General features: G+C 51.0%; 6 non-coding genes across 6 annotated transcripts; all 6 read right to left on the reverse strand.

The window, feature by feature from the left end:
* Positions 1–514: 514 nt before the first annotated feature.
* On the reverse strand, positions 515–587 carry trnat-agu (transfer RNA threonine (anticodon AGU)). The gene has a single exon. It is a non-coding gene; the product is annotated as a tRNA-Thr (tRNA).
* Positions 588–1,694: 1,107 nt separating this feature from the next.
* Positions 1,695–1,767, reverse strand: trnat-agu (transfer RNA threonine (anticodon AGU)). Its single transcript has one exon. It is a non-coding gene; the product is annotated as a tRNA-Thr (tRNA).
* A 3,322-nt stretch (positions 1,768–5,089) lies between these two features.
* Positions 5,090–5,162, reverse strand: trnai-aau (transfer RNA isoleucine (anticodon AAU)). The gene has a single exon. It is a non-coding gene; the product is annotated as a tRNA-Ile (tRNA).
* A 7,276-nt stretch (positions 5,163–12,438) lies between these two features.
* On the reverse strand, positions 12,439–12,511 carry trnat-agu (transfer RNA threonine (anticodon AGU)). The gene has a single exon. It is a non-coding gene; the product is annotated as a tRNA-Thr (tRNA).
* Positions 12,512–13,356: 845 nt separating this feature from the next.
* On the reverse strand, positions 13,357–13,428 carry trnat-agu (transfer RNA threonine (anticodon AGU)). Its single transcript has one exon. It is a non-coding gene; the product is annotated as a tRNA-Thr (tRNA).
* An 879-nt stretch (positions 13,429–14,307) lies between these two features.
* Positions 14,308–14,380, reverse strand: trnat-ugu (transfer RNA threonine (anticodon UGU)). The gene has a single exon. It is a non-coding gene; the product is annotated as a tRNA-Thr (tRNA).
* Positions 14,381–16,168: the final 1,788 nt, after the last annotated feature.

A 16,168-nucleotide genomic window follows, 5' to 3' on the forward strand; every position in this document is an offset into this window, starting at 1 on the left:
GCTCTGTGAGAGAGATTAGTGCTTGTAAGTTGTAAAAGGAGGGAGAGAGGGGAATGAGTGGGAGAGGGAATGGGAGAGAGAGGGGGAAGGAGTCAGCCAGAGGGGAATGGGAGAGAGCAGAATGGGAGAGAGCGAGAGGGGGAGGGGAGAGAGATTGGAAGTCGAGAGAGGGAGGAGGCAGGGGAGAGAGAAAGGAAGGGGAGAGGGAGGGAGCAGGGGAGAATCTGAAAAGAAAGGCAAAAGAGGGAGAGAGAGGAGGGAGGGGAGGGAGCGGAAGGGGAGAGAGGGGAAGGGGAGAGAGAGGGAAAGGGGAGACAGAGGGGAAGGAGTGAGAGATGGAGAAAGTGAGATTGCAGGAAAAAAAAAATGCAGAACGGATCGTGACCTGGAAAGCGGAGAGAGTGTCTGCAAGACAGAGGCCTGTTGTTTGAGGGTCAGTCTCAGAGTTGTTAATATTTATAATTAAACCCCTTGTTAATTGACAGTGTATTTAAATACTAAACTAATTTTGAGTAGGCTCCAGTGAGATTTGAACCCACGGCCCCTGGTTTACTAGACCAGGGCTCTAACCCCTGAGCTATGGAGCCACCTGCTTTGGAATGTGGGTCATTCCCCAGTTAGTGCTGTGTATTTGAAGAATGAGGAGGGGTCAGTGAAACGCTCAGATTGTGTCTCATCCCCCAGACTCCTGCCTCCGTCTCTTCAATATTCACCTCTCAACATCGATATATCGGGTCTTTCACGTAGTAAAACATCCCAAGGCAACTCAGTCACACTCTGGCTCAATCTCTCTGTCTCTCTGTCTCTCTGTCTCTCTCTTTCTGTCATGTATGTATGCTTGGGGTTACTAGCCACCAGGTGGGGCCACTGTCGGAGGTCATTGGGCTGTACACACGCGTGTGTGGCCTCGGTATAAAAGGCCAGCCATCTTGTAATGTAATCACTTTGGGCCCTAATAAAGTAGAGCCAGGTGTGTACCTGTTCGGAGTTGACAGTAATCTGTCTGTTGAGTTATTGCACACACAACACTTTCTCACTCTCTCTGTCTCTCTCACACACTCACTTTCTCTCTGTGTGTCTCTCGAGGGGGAAAGGGAGAGAGGGGAAGGGGAGAGAGGGGGAAGGAGTGGGGAGAGAATGAAAGTAGAGAGGGAAGGGGAGAGAGGGGAAGGGGAGAGAGGGGGAAGGAGTGGGGAGAGAATGAAAGTAGAGAGGGAAGGGGAGAGAGGGGAAGGGTAGAGAGGGGGAAGGAGTGAGGAGAGAATTAAAGTAGAGAGGGAAGGGGAGAGAGGGGAAGGGGAGAGAGGGGGGGGAGGAGTGGGGAGAGAATGAAAGTAGAGAGGGAAGGGGAGAGAGGAGAGAGAGGGGAATGAGGGAGAGTGAGAGGGGAAGGGGAGAGTGAGGAAAGGGAAAGAGAGAGAGCGGGGGTGAGAACGGGGAGGGGAAGGAGAGAGAGAGAGGGGGTCGTGGAACGGGAGAGAGGGGAATGAGTGAGAGACGGGGAAAGCGAGATAGCAGGACAGGGAGTGAGGGGTAAAAAGATGTAGAACGGGTCGTGATGGGGAAGGGAGAGAGAGAGAGTGTAAGAGAGATGAGAACCTGTTGTTTCAGGGTCGGTCTCGGAGCTTTTTAATATTTATAATTAAAACCCTTGTTAATTGACTGCAAATTTAAATATAGAACTAATTGTGAATAGGCCCCAGTGACATTTGAACTCATGACCCCTGGTTTACTAGATCAGTGCTCTAACCCCTGAGCTATGGAGCCACCTGTTTTGGGAAAGACAGGGGAAGGAGCAGGAAAGAGAGGGGAAGGGAAAAGAGAGAGTGGAAGGAGTGAGATAGACGGGGAAGGAGTGAGAGAGGGAGGAGAAGGGGAGAGAGAGGGGGAGGGGAGAGAGAGGGGGAAGGAGTGAGAGAGAGGGTGAGGGGAGAGAGAGGGGGGAAGGAGTGAGAGAGAGGGGAAGGGGAGAGAGTGGGGGAAGGAGTGAGAGAGAGGGGAAAGGAGTGAGAGAGAGGGGGAGGGGAGAGAGATAGGGGGAAGGAGTGAGAGAGTGGGGGAAGGAGTGAGAGAGGGGCGAAGGAGTGAGAGAGAGGGGGAAGGGGAGAGAGAGGGGAGAAGGAGTGAGAGAGGGGGGAAGGAGCGAGAGAGAGGGGAAGGGGAGAGAGAGGGGAAAGGAGTGAGAGACAGTGGAAGGTGAGAGAGGGGAAGGGGAGAGAGGGAGGTGACAGAGAGAGAAAGGAAGGGGAGGTAGAGAGGGAGAAGTGGAGAATCTGAAAAGAAAGGGAAGAGAAAGCGAGAGAGCGGACGGAGGGGAAGGGAGAGGGAAAGGGAGAGTGAAACGGCAATGGGGTAAGCGGAGAGAAGGGGGAGAGATTGGGTAGTGGAAAGAGGGGGAGGGGAGAGAGAGGTGAACGTGTGAAGAGGGAATGAATGTAGAGAGGGAAGGGGAGAGGGGGGGAAGGGGAGAGAAAGAGAGGGAAAGGGGAGAGAGAGAGGGGGAGGGGAAAGAAAGGGAGAGAGATGGGAAGGGGAGAGAGAGAGAGAGAGGGGAAAGTGAGAGAGCGGAAGGGGAGAGAGAGTGAAGAGATCGCAAAGTCTCTGGTTAAAGAATGGACTCAGTCGAGAATATTGCGTGGACTTTGTAGGGTTTGTCTCTGAGGGTATTTTCCCTGTGATGGGATCTCCCTGTGCAGGTACGTGAAAACGCTGGTTTGTTAAAACTCTGGAGACCACATGGCGGCTGTCTGTGACAAAACCCAGGATGTAAAGGTTCACCCGTCAGTCCCAGCAAAAGGAAGGGGGGGGCCACTGACAAAGGGGCTCAGGAACCTGAGGCACCCGTTCACGTGAAGCCAGTGACCAGATTAGAAAGCCACTCGAACGCGAAAACACTTCCCATCTCCAGTCTCAGACGGGAAGCTGAACAACGAACCCACAGCCTGGCCAGGTGAAGAGGAGCCAGTTTTTTCCCAACACACCGAGCGAGATATGTCCCAGACTCAGGGCCATTCGTCCAATCACAGAACACACGTGGGTCTGATGATGGCCCATCACTGACTAAGCAGCGGAGTGCTTCGAAACAAAAGTTTGGTGGGACAGATAGGGGTAGCTCGACTCCGATAAAGATCGTCACTTTTCCACCGTTCTCGTGCTCCCTCTCGCTCTCGCTCCACCGAGATCGACGGAACAAGAAGACGTACCAGAGGGGGAAGCCACAGTTCGACAGAAGAAGGCGCTGAGACTGAGAACCACGTACCCCTCACGGGGTACGACCTCCAGGGCAGTGACTTCCCACGGCTGAGCTGAGCGATCGAGAGCGACTGTGTGTGTGCTGGTGAACATGGTCGCGGGTGTCCCAAGCCAGTAACCAGAGGTGGCCCAGGTGAGGTGTAACGGCTCAGGGTTCTTTCTCAGAAGTGAAGCTTTTTCGGGGCGATTCTGGGGAGGGAGCTTTGTTTGGTTGAGCCAGGGGAAGGGGCTTGTGTGATGAGGTAATTCGTTGTTCAGGGTGGAGTTAGAATCCACCGTAGCAACAAGGGAATGACTGCATGGGACCGGTCCTCAGTTCCGTACTGTGTGTATGTTGTTTGTAACCTGGATATTAATCTCCACACAGACAGTGATTGCGTTTAGTAGTGCATGTTTTACCCAGTGTATGTTAGACCTAATAAATATCAGTAACGGTGTTTCACCGAGGCTTTCCTGTCTGTAACTCATTCCATTTACACTCTGAATAATAATCCCCGGGTACAGAACTTTCGTAAGGTGAGGGCGATTAGAAACATCCGTCTAGCAATTGGGCCAGGATCAAAACCATTCACACCAGGGAGAAGGGGGGAATCTGAAAAGGAAGGGAGAAGAGAGAGAGAGAGAGAGGAGGGGAGGGAGGGAAGGGGAAGGCGAGAGAGAGGGAAGATAGAGGAGGAAGAAGAGAGAGGAGAAGGAGTGAGAGAATGAAAGCAGAGAGGGAAGGGGAGAGAGGGGAAGTAGAGAGTGAGAGAGGGGAAGGGGAGAGAGAGAGTGGGGAAGGAGAGGTAAAGAGAGGGGAAGGGAAAAGGGAAAGTTGGGAATGTGAAAGAGCGGGAGGGGAAGGGGAGAGATAGAGAGGGGAAGGAGTGGGAAAGAGAGGGGAAGGGGAAAGAGAGAGTGGAAGGAGTGAGAGAGAGGGGGAAGGAGTGATAGAGGGGGAAGGGGAAAAAGCGGGTGGTGAAGGGGAGAGAGAGGGAGAAGGGGGAAATCTGAAAAGAAATGGAAAAGAGAGAGAGAGAGAGGAGGGAGGGGAGGGAGGGGACGAAAGAGAGGGAGGAAGGAGAGGGAAGCGGAGAGTGAAAAGCGGAGAGAGGAGGAAGGAGAGACAGTGAGGGGAGAGGGTTAGAGAGGGGAATGAGTGAGTGTAATGTCTGTAAGCTTGTAATGTTTGTAGCTCCACACTGTGGATGTGGACATATTGTGTACTGCAACTGCAGAGTTAATAATTAAACAGAACCAGGCAGATATCCGGAGGCTTCCGAGATCGCTGCCTGCCTTGTTAGGAGCTGTGTGTGTTGTGCTCTGTGAATATATCACAGTGAGAGACGGGGAAAGCAAGATAGTGGGAAAGGGAAAGAGGTAGGAAGGAGTGAGAGAGAGTTGGAAGGGGAGACAGGGAGGAAGAGAGAGCGGAAGGGGAGAGAGAGAGGGGGAGGGGAAAGAGAGGGAGGGGACAGAGAGAGGGGGAAGGAGAGAGATAGAGAGAGAGGAAAGGAGTGAGAGAGGGGAATAGGAGAGAGCGGAAGGGGAGAGAAAGAGATGGAAGGCGAGAGAGGGAGGGGAAGGGGAGAGAGAGAAAGGAAGGGGAGAGAGAGGGAGAATGGGAGAATCTGAAAAAAAGGGAAAAGAGAGATAGAGGAGGGAGGGGAGGGAAGAGAGGGGGAGATGGGAATGTGAGACGGGAAAAGCGAGATCGCGGAAAAAAGATGTCAGGCAGAGAGAGAGAAGGTTGTAAGAGGAGCCTGTTGTTCCAAGGTCAGTCTCAGAGCTGTTTAACATTTATAATTAAACCTGTTGTTAGTTGACACTGTATTTAAATACTGAACTAATTGTGAGTAGGCCCCAGTGAGATTTGAACCCACGACCCCTGGTTTATTAGACCAGTGCTCTAACCCCTGAGCTATGGAACCACCTGCCCTGGGCTGTGGGTCATTCCCCAGTTAGTGCTGTGTGTTTGAAGAATGAGGAGGGGTCAGTGAAACGCTCAGATTGTGTCTCATCCCCCAGACTTCTGCCTCCGTCTCTTCAATATTCACCTCTCAACATCGATATATCGGGTCTTTCACGTCGTAAAACATCCCAAGGCAACTCAGTCACACTCTGCCCCAATCTCTCAGTCTCTCTGTGTCTCTGTGTCTGTTTCTCAGTCTCTCTCTCTCTGTCTTTCTTTCTCAGTCTCTCACTCTGTCTCTCTATCACTTTGTCTCTCTGTCTCTCTCTCTCTCACTCACTCACTCTCTCTGTTTCTCTCTCTTTGTCAGTCTCTCTCTCTGTCTCTCTATCACTTTCTCTCTGTCGCTCACTGTCTCTCGAGCTGGAAGGGGTTAGAGGGGGGAAGGGGAAAGTCAGAAGGGAAAGGAGAGAGAGAGAGAGAGGGAGGGGAGAGATTGAGGAGTGAGTGGAGAGAGAGGAGCGGAGAGTGGGAAGGGGAGAAAGCGGGGGAAAGGAACAGGGAGAGGGAAGGAGTGAGTGAGGGGGGAAGGCGAGAGAGGGAGAGAGATGGAGAGAGAGAGGAGCGTGTCAGTAGTTGTTATTACATCGATAGTCCACTAGGTGGGGCTCTATTAGAGGAAGAGAGAGGGAAGGGGAGAGAGAGGGGAAGGAGTGAGAGAGAGGGAAGGGGAGAGTGAGGGGAAGGAGTGAGAGAGAGGGAAGGGGAGAGTGAGGGGAAGGAGTGAGAGAGAGGGAAGGGGAGAGTGAGGGGAAGCAGTGAGAGAGAGGGAAGGGGAGAGTGAGGGGAAGGAGTGAGAGAGAGGGAAGGGGAGAGTGAGGGGATGGAGTGAGAGAGAGAGAAGGGGAGAGTGTGGGGAAGGAGTGAGAGAGAGGGAAGGGGAGAGTGAGGGGAAGGAGTGAGAGAGAGACGGGGAAGAGGAGAGACAGAGGGAACACCAACAATAATGTATATTTATATAGCGCCTTTAACGTAGTGAAACGTCCCAAGGTGCTCCACAGGAGGATTATGGGATAAAAATTTGACACCGAGCCACAAAAGTAGAAATTAGCGCAGGTGAAGAGGTCGGTTTTAAGGAGAGTCTTGAAGGAGGAAAGAGAGGTCGAGAGGCGGAGAGGTTTAGGGAGGGAGTTCCAGAGCTTGGGGCCCAGGCAACAGAAGGCCCGGCCCCCGATGGTGGAGCGATTATAATCAGGGATGGTCAGGAGGGCAGAATTAGAGGAGTGCAGATATCTCGGGGGGTTGTGGGGCTGGAGGAGGTTACAGAGATAGGGAGGGGTGTAGGGGCTGGAGGAGATTACAGAGAAAGGGCGGGGTGTAGGGGCTGGAGGAGGTTACAGAGATAGGGAGGGGTGTAGGTGCTGGAGGAGGTTACAGAGATAGGGAGGGGTGTAGGGGCTGGAGGAGGTTACAGAGATAGGGAGCGGTGTAGGGGCTGAAGGAGTTTACAGATATAGGGAGGGGTGTCGGTGCTGGAGGAGGTTACAGAGATAGGGAGGGGTGTAGGGGCTGGAGGAGGTTACAGAGATAGGGAGGGGTGTAGGGGCTGGAGGAGGTTACAGAGATAGGGAGGGGTGTAGATGCTGGAGGAGGTAACAGAGATAGGGAGGGGTGTAGTGCTGGAGGAAGTTACAGAGATAGGGAGGGATGTAGGTGTTGGAGGAAGTTACAGAGATAGGGAGGGGCGAGCGTCATGCAGGGATTTGTAAACAAGGATGAGAATTTTGAAATCGAGGCGTTGCTTAACCGGGAGCCAATGTAGGGCAGAGAGCACAGGGGGTGATGGGTGAGCGGGACTCGGTGCGAGTTAGGACATGGGGGCAGTGAGCACAGTGGGTGATGGGTGAGCGGGACTCGGTGCGAGTTAGGACACGGGGCAGTGAGCACAGGGGGTGATGGGTGAGCGGGACTGGGTGCGAGTTAGGACACGGGGGCAGTGAGCACAGGGGGTGATGGGTGAGCGGGACTCGGTGCGAGTTAGGACATGGGGGCAGTGAGCACAGTGGGTGATGGGTGAGCGGGACTCGATGCGAGTTAGGACACGGGGCAGTGAGCACAGGGGGTGATGGGTGAGCGGGACTGGATGTGAGTTAGGACACGGGGCAGCGAGCACAGGGGGTGATGGGTGAGCGGGACTCGGTGCGAGTTAGGACATGGGGGCAGTGAGCACAGTGGGTGATGGGTGAGCGGGACTCGGTGCGAGTTAGGACACGGGGCAGCGAGCACAGGGGGTGATGGGTGAGCGGGACTCGGTGCGAGTTAGGACATGGGGGCAGTGAGCACAGTGGGTGATGGGTGAGCGGGACTCGGTGCGAGTTAGGACACGGGGGCAGCGAGCACAGTGGGTGATGGGTGAGTGGGACTCGGTGCGAGTTAGGACACGGGGCAGTGAGCACAGGGGGTGATGGGTGAGTGGGACTCGGTGCGAGTTAGGACACGGGGCAGCCGAGGTTTTGATCACCTCTAGTTTACGTCGGGTAGAATGTGGGAAGGAGTGAGAGAGAGAATCAGAGAATCATGAACATTTACAGCACGGGAGGAGGCCATTCGGCCCATCGTGTCCACACCGGCCGACCAAGAGCTACCCAGCCTAATCCCACTTTCCAGCTCTGGGTCCGTAGCCCTGTAGCTTACGACACTTCAAGTGTACATCCAAGTACTTTTTAAATGTGGTGAGGGTTTCTGCCTCTACCACCCTTTCAGGCCGTGAGTTCCAGACCCCCACCACCCTCTGGGTGAAGACATTTCCCCTCAAATCCCCTCTAAACCCCCCCCCAATTACTTTAAATCTATGCCCCTGGTTATTGACCCCTCTGCTAAGGGGAAATAGGTCCTTCCTATCCACTCTATCCAGGCCCCTCATAAGTTTATACACCTCAATTAAATCTCCCCTCAGCCTCCTCTGTTCCCAGGAAAACAACCCCCAGCCTATCCAATCTTTCCTCGTGGCTAAAGTTTTCCAGTCCTGGCAACATCCTGGTAAATCTCCTCTGCACCCTCTCCAGTGCAATCACATCCTTCCTGTAATGTGGTGACCAGAACTGCACGCAGTACTCCAGCTGTGGCCTAACCAGTGTTGTGTACAGTTCGAGCGTAACCACAGGGCGGGGGTAAGGTATGCATTTAATAAATTTGGTGAATTTACAGAGTGCCCTCCGAGGGTCAAACCGATGTGGCCGTGGGATTCATTATTTGTGGAAAATCCCAACTGGATCATCTTGTGTCCATTGCCGCATCTTGAGCCTAAAACCAGCGAAGGCAGGAACTGGGAAATGTCAGGATATCGCAGGAAGGATGTGATTGCACTGGAGAGGGTGCAGAGGAGATTTACCAGGATGTTGGCGGGACTGGAGAAATTTAGCGACGAGGAAAGATTGGATCGGCTGGGGTTGTTTTCTTTGGAACAGAGGAGGCTGAGGGGAGACCTCCATTCCTTCACCCAGAGGGTGGTGGGGGTCTGGAACTCACGGCCTGAAAGGGTGGTAGAGGCAGAAACCCTCACCACATTTAAAAGGTACTTGGATGTGCACTTGAAGTGCCGTAAGCTACAGGGCTACGCACCGAGAGCTGGAAAGTGGGATCAGGCTGGGATCATATCATCATCATAGGCAGTCCCTCGGAATCGAGGAAGACTTGCTCCCACTCGAAACATGAGTCCTGAGGTGACCGAAATGGTCTCCTTCCGTGCTGTAAGTTTCTATGAGTCGATGATATATCGGTGTCTCTGAGACTGGATGTGGAAAAGGTGGGATACAGACTGGGGGTGGGAAGTGAAAGTGCTGTGGGCAGATTGTAAAGTGCGGAGTGAGTGGTTCCTGTTGATGGTGTCGGCCTGTCGCCGATTGACGGTCAATTCAGTAACAGAAGCCAAAATTGAATAGGCCCCAGTGAGATTTGGTGCAAAGGTAAAGCGGAGGGACGCTGAGAAGTCCAGGAACCCACTGCGTTCCAATTAGTTGTTTGCAACTGTGGAACCCATGTGAGCGTTCTTTCGCGGCCAATGATGTACTATCATATGGGGTCGGGGGTACGTTAAAACAAGCCAAAGTAGCGGGTGAACACCAACCGGTCGTATATGTATCTGACAAAGTACTTGTAGCAAGTGATGTGTTACCACACGAGGTCGGGAGTGTTGTACACCGAGCCAAAGTAGCGGGCGAGCCCCAACCGGTTGTACATGTATCCTATAAGTTACCCAAGGCAGTAGCCTGCGTTCATGGGGCAAAAGAGAGGCACCAACGAGGGTCCCAATATGTGCCCGAGTCAGACAAGCTGCCCATCCCACAGTTTTGGGAGAGCAGAGGCACATTATCAAGGCTTTGTTTGGAATATGTCTAACACTGTGTGTGCTCTGTAACATGATCCGCCACGGGCCAGGCACTGAGAATGGCGCTGATGCCCTCAGTTGACCAACCTTGCCCACCCCCCCTGGGGTGGAAACGGCGCAGCCCACAGACCTGCTGGTTTTTACGGAAGTGCGAGAAATCGATGGGTCCACCGTAAGGGCCCCCTCAGTTTAGGCCCTGGACCAGCCAGGGTCCCACATTACCGCCTGCTCACGGCGAACCGCCAGACGGGAGTGTTGCAGCTTATCCGTCGCAAAGACGTAATGCTCACCCCATCAGATTGCCCCCCCCCTGTGGGACAAACCCTGCAACGTGTTACAAAGAAAGGCAGGGAGGCTACACACAGTCGGTGATGCGGGAACCTCCGTACTACGGCCCAGGATCCACGGGGGACCACACGGCCTCCCGCTACCACTGAAAGTCTCAGGGCCGTATCGGCCCATCCTGGGCTCTCCAGGCCTTAGGGTCAGCGACAATAGTCCGCAGCGGGCAGCCCAGATCACCAAGCCGAGCACCACACGTGTCGCGGTAGACTCCCTACAGACCCCGGCTGTCCCGGGTTGCTACGCAGTCACCGGACAGAGTCGCTCAGGACCGAACCTTCCGTCTGCTATCAGCAGAGAATGCACCACGATCGTACGGCCCCCCTCCACACCACATCAGAATAAGTGACGTGGACAATATTCAGGGCCCCCAGATGGGGCCGAGAGCACTGTGTGAGACAAAGAGGGGAATGGAGTGTGTGTGTGTGTGTGATGAAAATGGAGTGTTTGGTTGTGAAACCATGTACTGAGCAAACGCAGAAAGCGTTTGGACCAGACCAGACTGCAAACTATCGATAAGCAGGCCACCATTGTGAAAGGACCTGGCCACGTCTGTCCCATCACACCAGGCACTCGGCCGGGCAGCAACGTTCCGACCAACTCACCCAGGCCAGGAATTCAAATCAGGTGATCGACCCGGGGACACAGGGCGTCATATCGCCTCAACTTGCAAATAACTGGTACATAAGCCTTTGGAGGGGTGGGCGGGGAGGGAGTGATGTTATGTATGCACCTAAACCTCACCAATATGTCAGACTTGCCACTAGGGGGCACACCTGTGGGAGGCCTAAGGGTCACTTGTGCACCCTGGGACAAGCAGGTACATAAGGTGATCCAACATGCTGCTTCCCCACTCTGGGGTCTCAATAAAGAGACCAAGGTCACAATAGTTTCAGCTTATGATACGGTCCCGTGGATTTATTCTGAACATAACAGTGATGGGGATGGCAGAGAAAAATGCTGTACCTGCATGCCAACTTTCAATGACTGATGTACCATGACACCCAGGTCTCGTTGCACCTCCTCTTTTCCTAATCTGCCGCCATTCAGATAATATTCGCCTTCATGTTTTTGCCACCAAAGTGGATAACCTCACATTTATCCACATTATCCTGCATCTGCCATGCATTTGCCCGCTCACCTAACCTGTCCAAGTCACCCTACACACTTTTAGTGTCCTCCCCACAGCTCACACTGCCACCCAGTTGGACATATTACACTCAATTCCCTCATCCAAATCATTGATGTATATTGTAAATAGCTGGGGTCCCAGCACTGAGCCCTGCGGCACCCCACTAGTCACTGCCTGCCATTCTGAAAACGACCCGTTTATCCCGATTCTTTGCTTCCTGTCTGCCAACCAGTTCTCTATCCACGTCAATACATTACCCCCAATACCATGTGCTTTAATTTTGCACACTAATCTCTTGTGTGGAACCTTGTCAAAAGCCTTTTGAAAGTCCAAATACACCACATCCACTGGTTCTCCCTTGTCCACTCTACGAGTTACATCCTCAAAAAATTCGAGAAGATTTGTCTGGCATGATTTCCCTTTCATCAACCCATGCTGACTTGGATCGATCCTGTCACTGCTTTCCAAATGTGCTGCTTTTTCATGTTTAATAATTGATTCCATCATTTTCCCCACTACCGATGTCAGGCTAACCGGTCTTTAATTACCCGCTTTCTCTCTCCCTCCTTTTTTAAACAGCGGCATAACATTAGTTACCCTCCAGTCCATAGGAACTGATCCAGAGTCGATAGACTGTTGGAAAATGATCACCAATGCATCCACTATTTTGAGGGCCACTTCCTTAAGTACTCTAGGATGCAGACTATCAGGCCCTGGGGATTTATCAGCCTTCAATCCCATCAATTTCCCGAACACAAGTTCCCACCTAATACGGATATCCTTCAGTTCCCCCTTCTCACTGGACCCTCAGTCCCCTTGTACTTCCGGAAACTTATTTGTGTCTTCCTTCGTGAAGACAGAACCAAAGTATTTGTTTAACTGGTCTGCCATTTCTTTGTTCCCCATTATAAATTCACCTGAATCTGACTGCAAGGGAACTATGTTTGTCGTCACTAATCTTTTTAGAAGCTTTTGCAGTCAGTTTTTATGTTGCCTGCAAGCTTCCTCTCATACTCTATTTCCCCCCCCTCCTGGTTAAACCCTTTGTCCTCCTCTGCTGTATTACAAAATTCTCCCAGTCCTCAGGTTTGCTGCTTTTTCTGGCCAATTTATATGCCTCTTCCTAGGATTTAACACTATTCTTCATTTCCCTTGTGAGCCACATTCCCCATTTTATTTTTACTCCAGACAGGGATGTCCAATTGTTGGAGTTCATCCATGTGATCTTTAAATGTTTGCCATTGTCAATCCAACATCAACCCTTCAAGGATCACTGGCCAGTCCATTCACATCTCACACCATCAAAGTTATTTTTCCTGAACTTCAAGGCCCTCATCTCTGAATTAACTCTGTCACTCTCCATCTTAATAAAGTATTTGACCCATATTTACAATTAAAGCCCTTGCTAATTTAAATACTGAGCTAATTTTGAGTAGGCCCCAGTGAGATTTGAACCCACGGCCTCTGGTTTACTAGACCAGTGCTCTAACCCCTGAGCTATGGAGCCACCTGCCCTGGGCTGTGGGTCATTCCCCAGTTAGTGCTGTGTGTTTGAAGAATGAGGAGGGGTCAGTGAAACGCTCAGATTGTGTCTCATCCCCCAGACTCCAGCCTCCGTCTCTTCAATATTCGCCTCTCAACATCGATATATCGGGTCTTTCACGTCGTAAAACATCCCAAAACAACTCAGTCACACTCTGCCTCAATCTCTCTGTCTCTCTCTCTTTCTCTCTGTCTCTCAGTCTCTCGATCTCTCTCTCTCTCTCTCTCTCTCACTGTCTCTCTCTTTCTGTGCAGAGCGGAGGAAGGGGAGAGAGGGAGAAGTGGAGAATTGTTGAGATGGGGAGGGGGAGAGTCTGATGGGAAAGGGGAGAGCGAGAGTGAGGGAAGGAGAGAAAGTCAGGAGGGAGGGGAGTGGAGACAGGTGAAGGGAGGGAGAAGGAGAGGGAAGATAGAGCGAGGAGGGGAGAAAATGAAAAGGGAGAGAGGAAGGAGTGAGCGAGAGGGGAAGGGGAGAGAGAGCAGAATGGGGAGCGAGGGGGGAAGGAGAGGGAGAGAGGGGGGAAGCTGAGAGAGAGGGGGAAGAGGAGAAAGATCAGCAAGGAGAGAGCAGAAGGGGCGAGATAGGTGAAAGGATAGAGAGTGAGGGGAAGGAGTGAGAGACAGGGAAAGAGAGATAGCGGGAGAGAGGGTAAAAAGATGCAGAACGGATTGTGATGGGGAAAGAAGAGAGAGGTTTGGAAGGGTAGAGAGAAGCCTGTTTTTCAAGGGTCGGTCTCAGAGCTGTTTAATATTTATAATTTAAGCCCTTCTTAATTGACAGTGAACTTAAATACTGAACTAATTTTGAGTAGGCCCCAGTGAGATTTGAACCCACGACCCTGATTTACTAGACCAGTGCTCTAATCCCTGAGCTATGGAACCACCTGCTTTGGGAAATGCAGGGTAAGGAGCAGGAAAGAGAGGGGAAGGGAAAAGAGAGAGTGGAAGGAGTGAGAGAGAGGGGGAAGGGGAAATAGAGGGAGAGGGAAGGGTGGCGATGGAGTGAGTGAGAGAGGATAATGGATGAGAGCGGAAGGCAGAGTAAATGATGGAAGGGGAGAGAGGGGAAGGGGAGAGGGGAGAGAGATGGGAAGGCAAGAGAGGGAGGAGGCAAGTGAGAGAGAAAGGAAGGGGAGAGAGAGGGAGAACGGGAGACTCTGAAAAGAAAGGGAAAAGAGAGCGAGAGGGAAGGGGAGAGAGAGAGAGGAGAGAGAGAGGGGAAGGGGAGAGAGAGGGGAAGGAGTGAGAGAGAGGGAAGGGGAGACAGGTAGGAAGAGTGAGGGGAAGGGAGAGTCAGAGGGGGAGAGGAAAGAGGGGGTAAGTGGAGAGAGTGTCTGGAATGGTGGGGAGAGAGTGGAAGGAGTGAGAGAGGGAAGGGGAGAGAGGGGGAAGGAGTGGTTAGCGGACAGAGGGGTTAGGGAGAGAAGTAAGATAGACGAGGAAGGAGAGAGAGGAAGGAGTGGGGAGAGAATGAAAGTAGAGAGGAAAAGGGAGAGCAAGAGGAGTGAGAGGGTGAGGCAAGGGAAGGGGGGAAAGGGGAATGAGTGAGAGACGGGGAAAGCGAGATAGCGGGAAAGGAGAGAGGGGTAAAAAGATATAGAACAGGTCGTGATGAGGAAGGGAGAAAGAGATTTGGAAGGGGAAAGAGAATCGAGAAGAGGAGAGGGGGAAGGGAGCCTGTTGTTGCAGAGTCGGTCTTGGAGCTGTTTAATATTTATAATTAAAGCCCTTGTTAATTGAAATACTGAGCTAATTTTGAGTAGGCCCCAGTGAGATTTGAACCCACGACCCCTGGTTTACAAGACCAGTGCTCTAACCCCTGAGCTATGGAGCCACCTACTCTGTGAAAGACAGGGGAAGGAACAGGAAAGAGAGGGGAAGGGAAAAGAGAGAGTGCAAGGAGTGAGAGAGAGGGGGAAGGGGAGAGAGAGAGTGGGGAATGGGGGGAAGGGGAGAGAGAGTGGATGGAGTGAGAGATATCAATGGAAATTGACACGGGTGCATCCGTGAGTGTAATAGCGGAGTCGCTGTACATCGACAAATTGCGTGATTTCCAGCTTGAACTAGATGAGGAGTCCAAGTCATGTTTGACTATAAATACTCATCTATGCCGAAATCAATTTAATAGGCTACCGTTTGGAGTGTCTTCCGCCCCTGCCATATTCCAAGGGGTGATGAACCAGATTTTGCAAGGTATTGAAGGGTTAGTATGTTATTTAGATGACATACGAATTTCAGCATCAAATAGACAAATTCACAATAACATATTGAATGAAGTCCTCAAAAGGCTTGAGAAGCACAGAGTGCGCGTGTCTGCTCGTAAGTGTGAGTTATTTAAAAACTCAGTGGAGTACTTAGGGTACAGAGTAGACAAAGATGGTTTACAACCAACCATGGGAAAGCTGGATGCAATTAGAAATGCACCGACTCCCAGGGTGTGGCAAAGGCTACATATTGATTTTGCTGAGTTAGAAGGACAACAATTGTTCATTGTGATTGATAGCCATTCGAAGTGGGTTGAGGTGTTTCCAATGTGGAAAATAACAACAAGTAAAACAGTGGACATTTTACGAAAATTATTTTCTTCATTTGGCCTCCCTGAAGAAATTGTTTCAGATAATGGACCACAATTTCGTTCAGAAGAATTTGCACAATTCACGAGCAAAAATGGTGTGAAACATACCAAGGTTCCACCATACCATCCTGCTTCGAATGGTGCAGCAGAGCACACTGTACAAATTGTAAAACGTGTCCTCATAAAACAAATGTTAGATCCAAATCCAAGGAAACGACAATTGTCATTGGATCACTAATTGGTTAATTTTTTGATTCCATATTGAAATACTCCTCATACAACTACTGGTCGAACACCAACAGAGTTGTTTCTCAAACGACAGCCACGAACCAGATTCTCGTTGTTAAAGCCAAATTTGGCACAGTCCGTAGAAGAGACACAATTAAGACAGAAAGAGAAGCATGATAGAGGTAGAGTAAAAGAGAGAAGTGTGAAATTGAACCAGAAGGTGAGAGTGAAGAACCATCACCATAAATGTTTAAAGTGGTTACCAGGAAGAGTGGTGAAGATATGTGGTCCTCGCACATATTTGGTAAAGATGTTTGATAATGGACAGGTTAGGTTTGTTCATATTGATCATATTTTACGTACAGACATGGAAGGAGTTGAAGGTGGGAATGATTCAATTATTTCTGACTTATCAGATAGTTTTGATACACCAGTAGCAAATCCTAAATCCAATGTACTGGAAACAAATCCAGGAGAGAATCAGAATGAAAGTCTGAGTCCGAGTCAGGAAAACAAAGAGCCTGACGTTAGAGTGAGTTCAAATGAAAATCAAGGAAATTCCGTGAGGAAAACGTTCTTCAGGATGAGCCTCGAATGAGTGTGAAATCGACACCATGTTTGGAAGGTTCTGTTCGAGAAGGAAGGAATCCTCTTCGAAACAGAAAACAAGTGGTAAAGTTAAATTTGTAAATATGGAAAAAAGAATAAGTTTATATCCTGTGTTATGTATAAACATGAAAATTATGTATGATGTTTGTTATAATAACTTCTTCATTGAGGAGGGAGAAGTGTAATGTCTGTAAGCTTGTAATGTTTATA

Source organism: Pristiophorus japonicus, unplaced genomic scaffold (assembly GCF_044704955.1).
Source record: "Pristiophorus japonicus isolate sPriJap1 unplaced genomic scaffold, sPriJap1.hap1 HAP1_SCAFFOLD_494, whole genome shotgun sequence".
In the NCBI taxonomy this organism is placed as follows: domain Eukaryota; kingdom Metazoa; phylum Chordata; class Chondrichthyes; family Pristiophoridae; genus Pristiophorus; species Pristiophorus japonicus.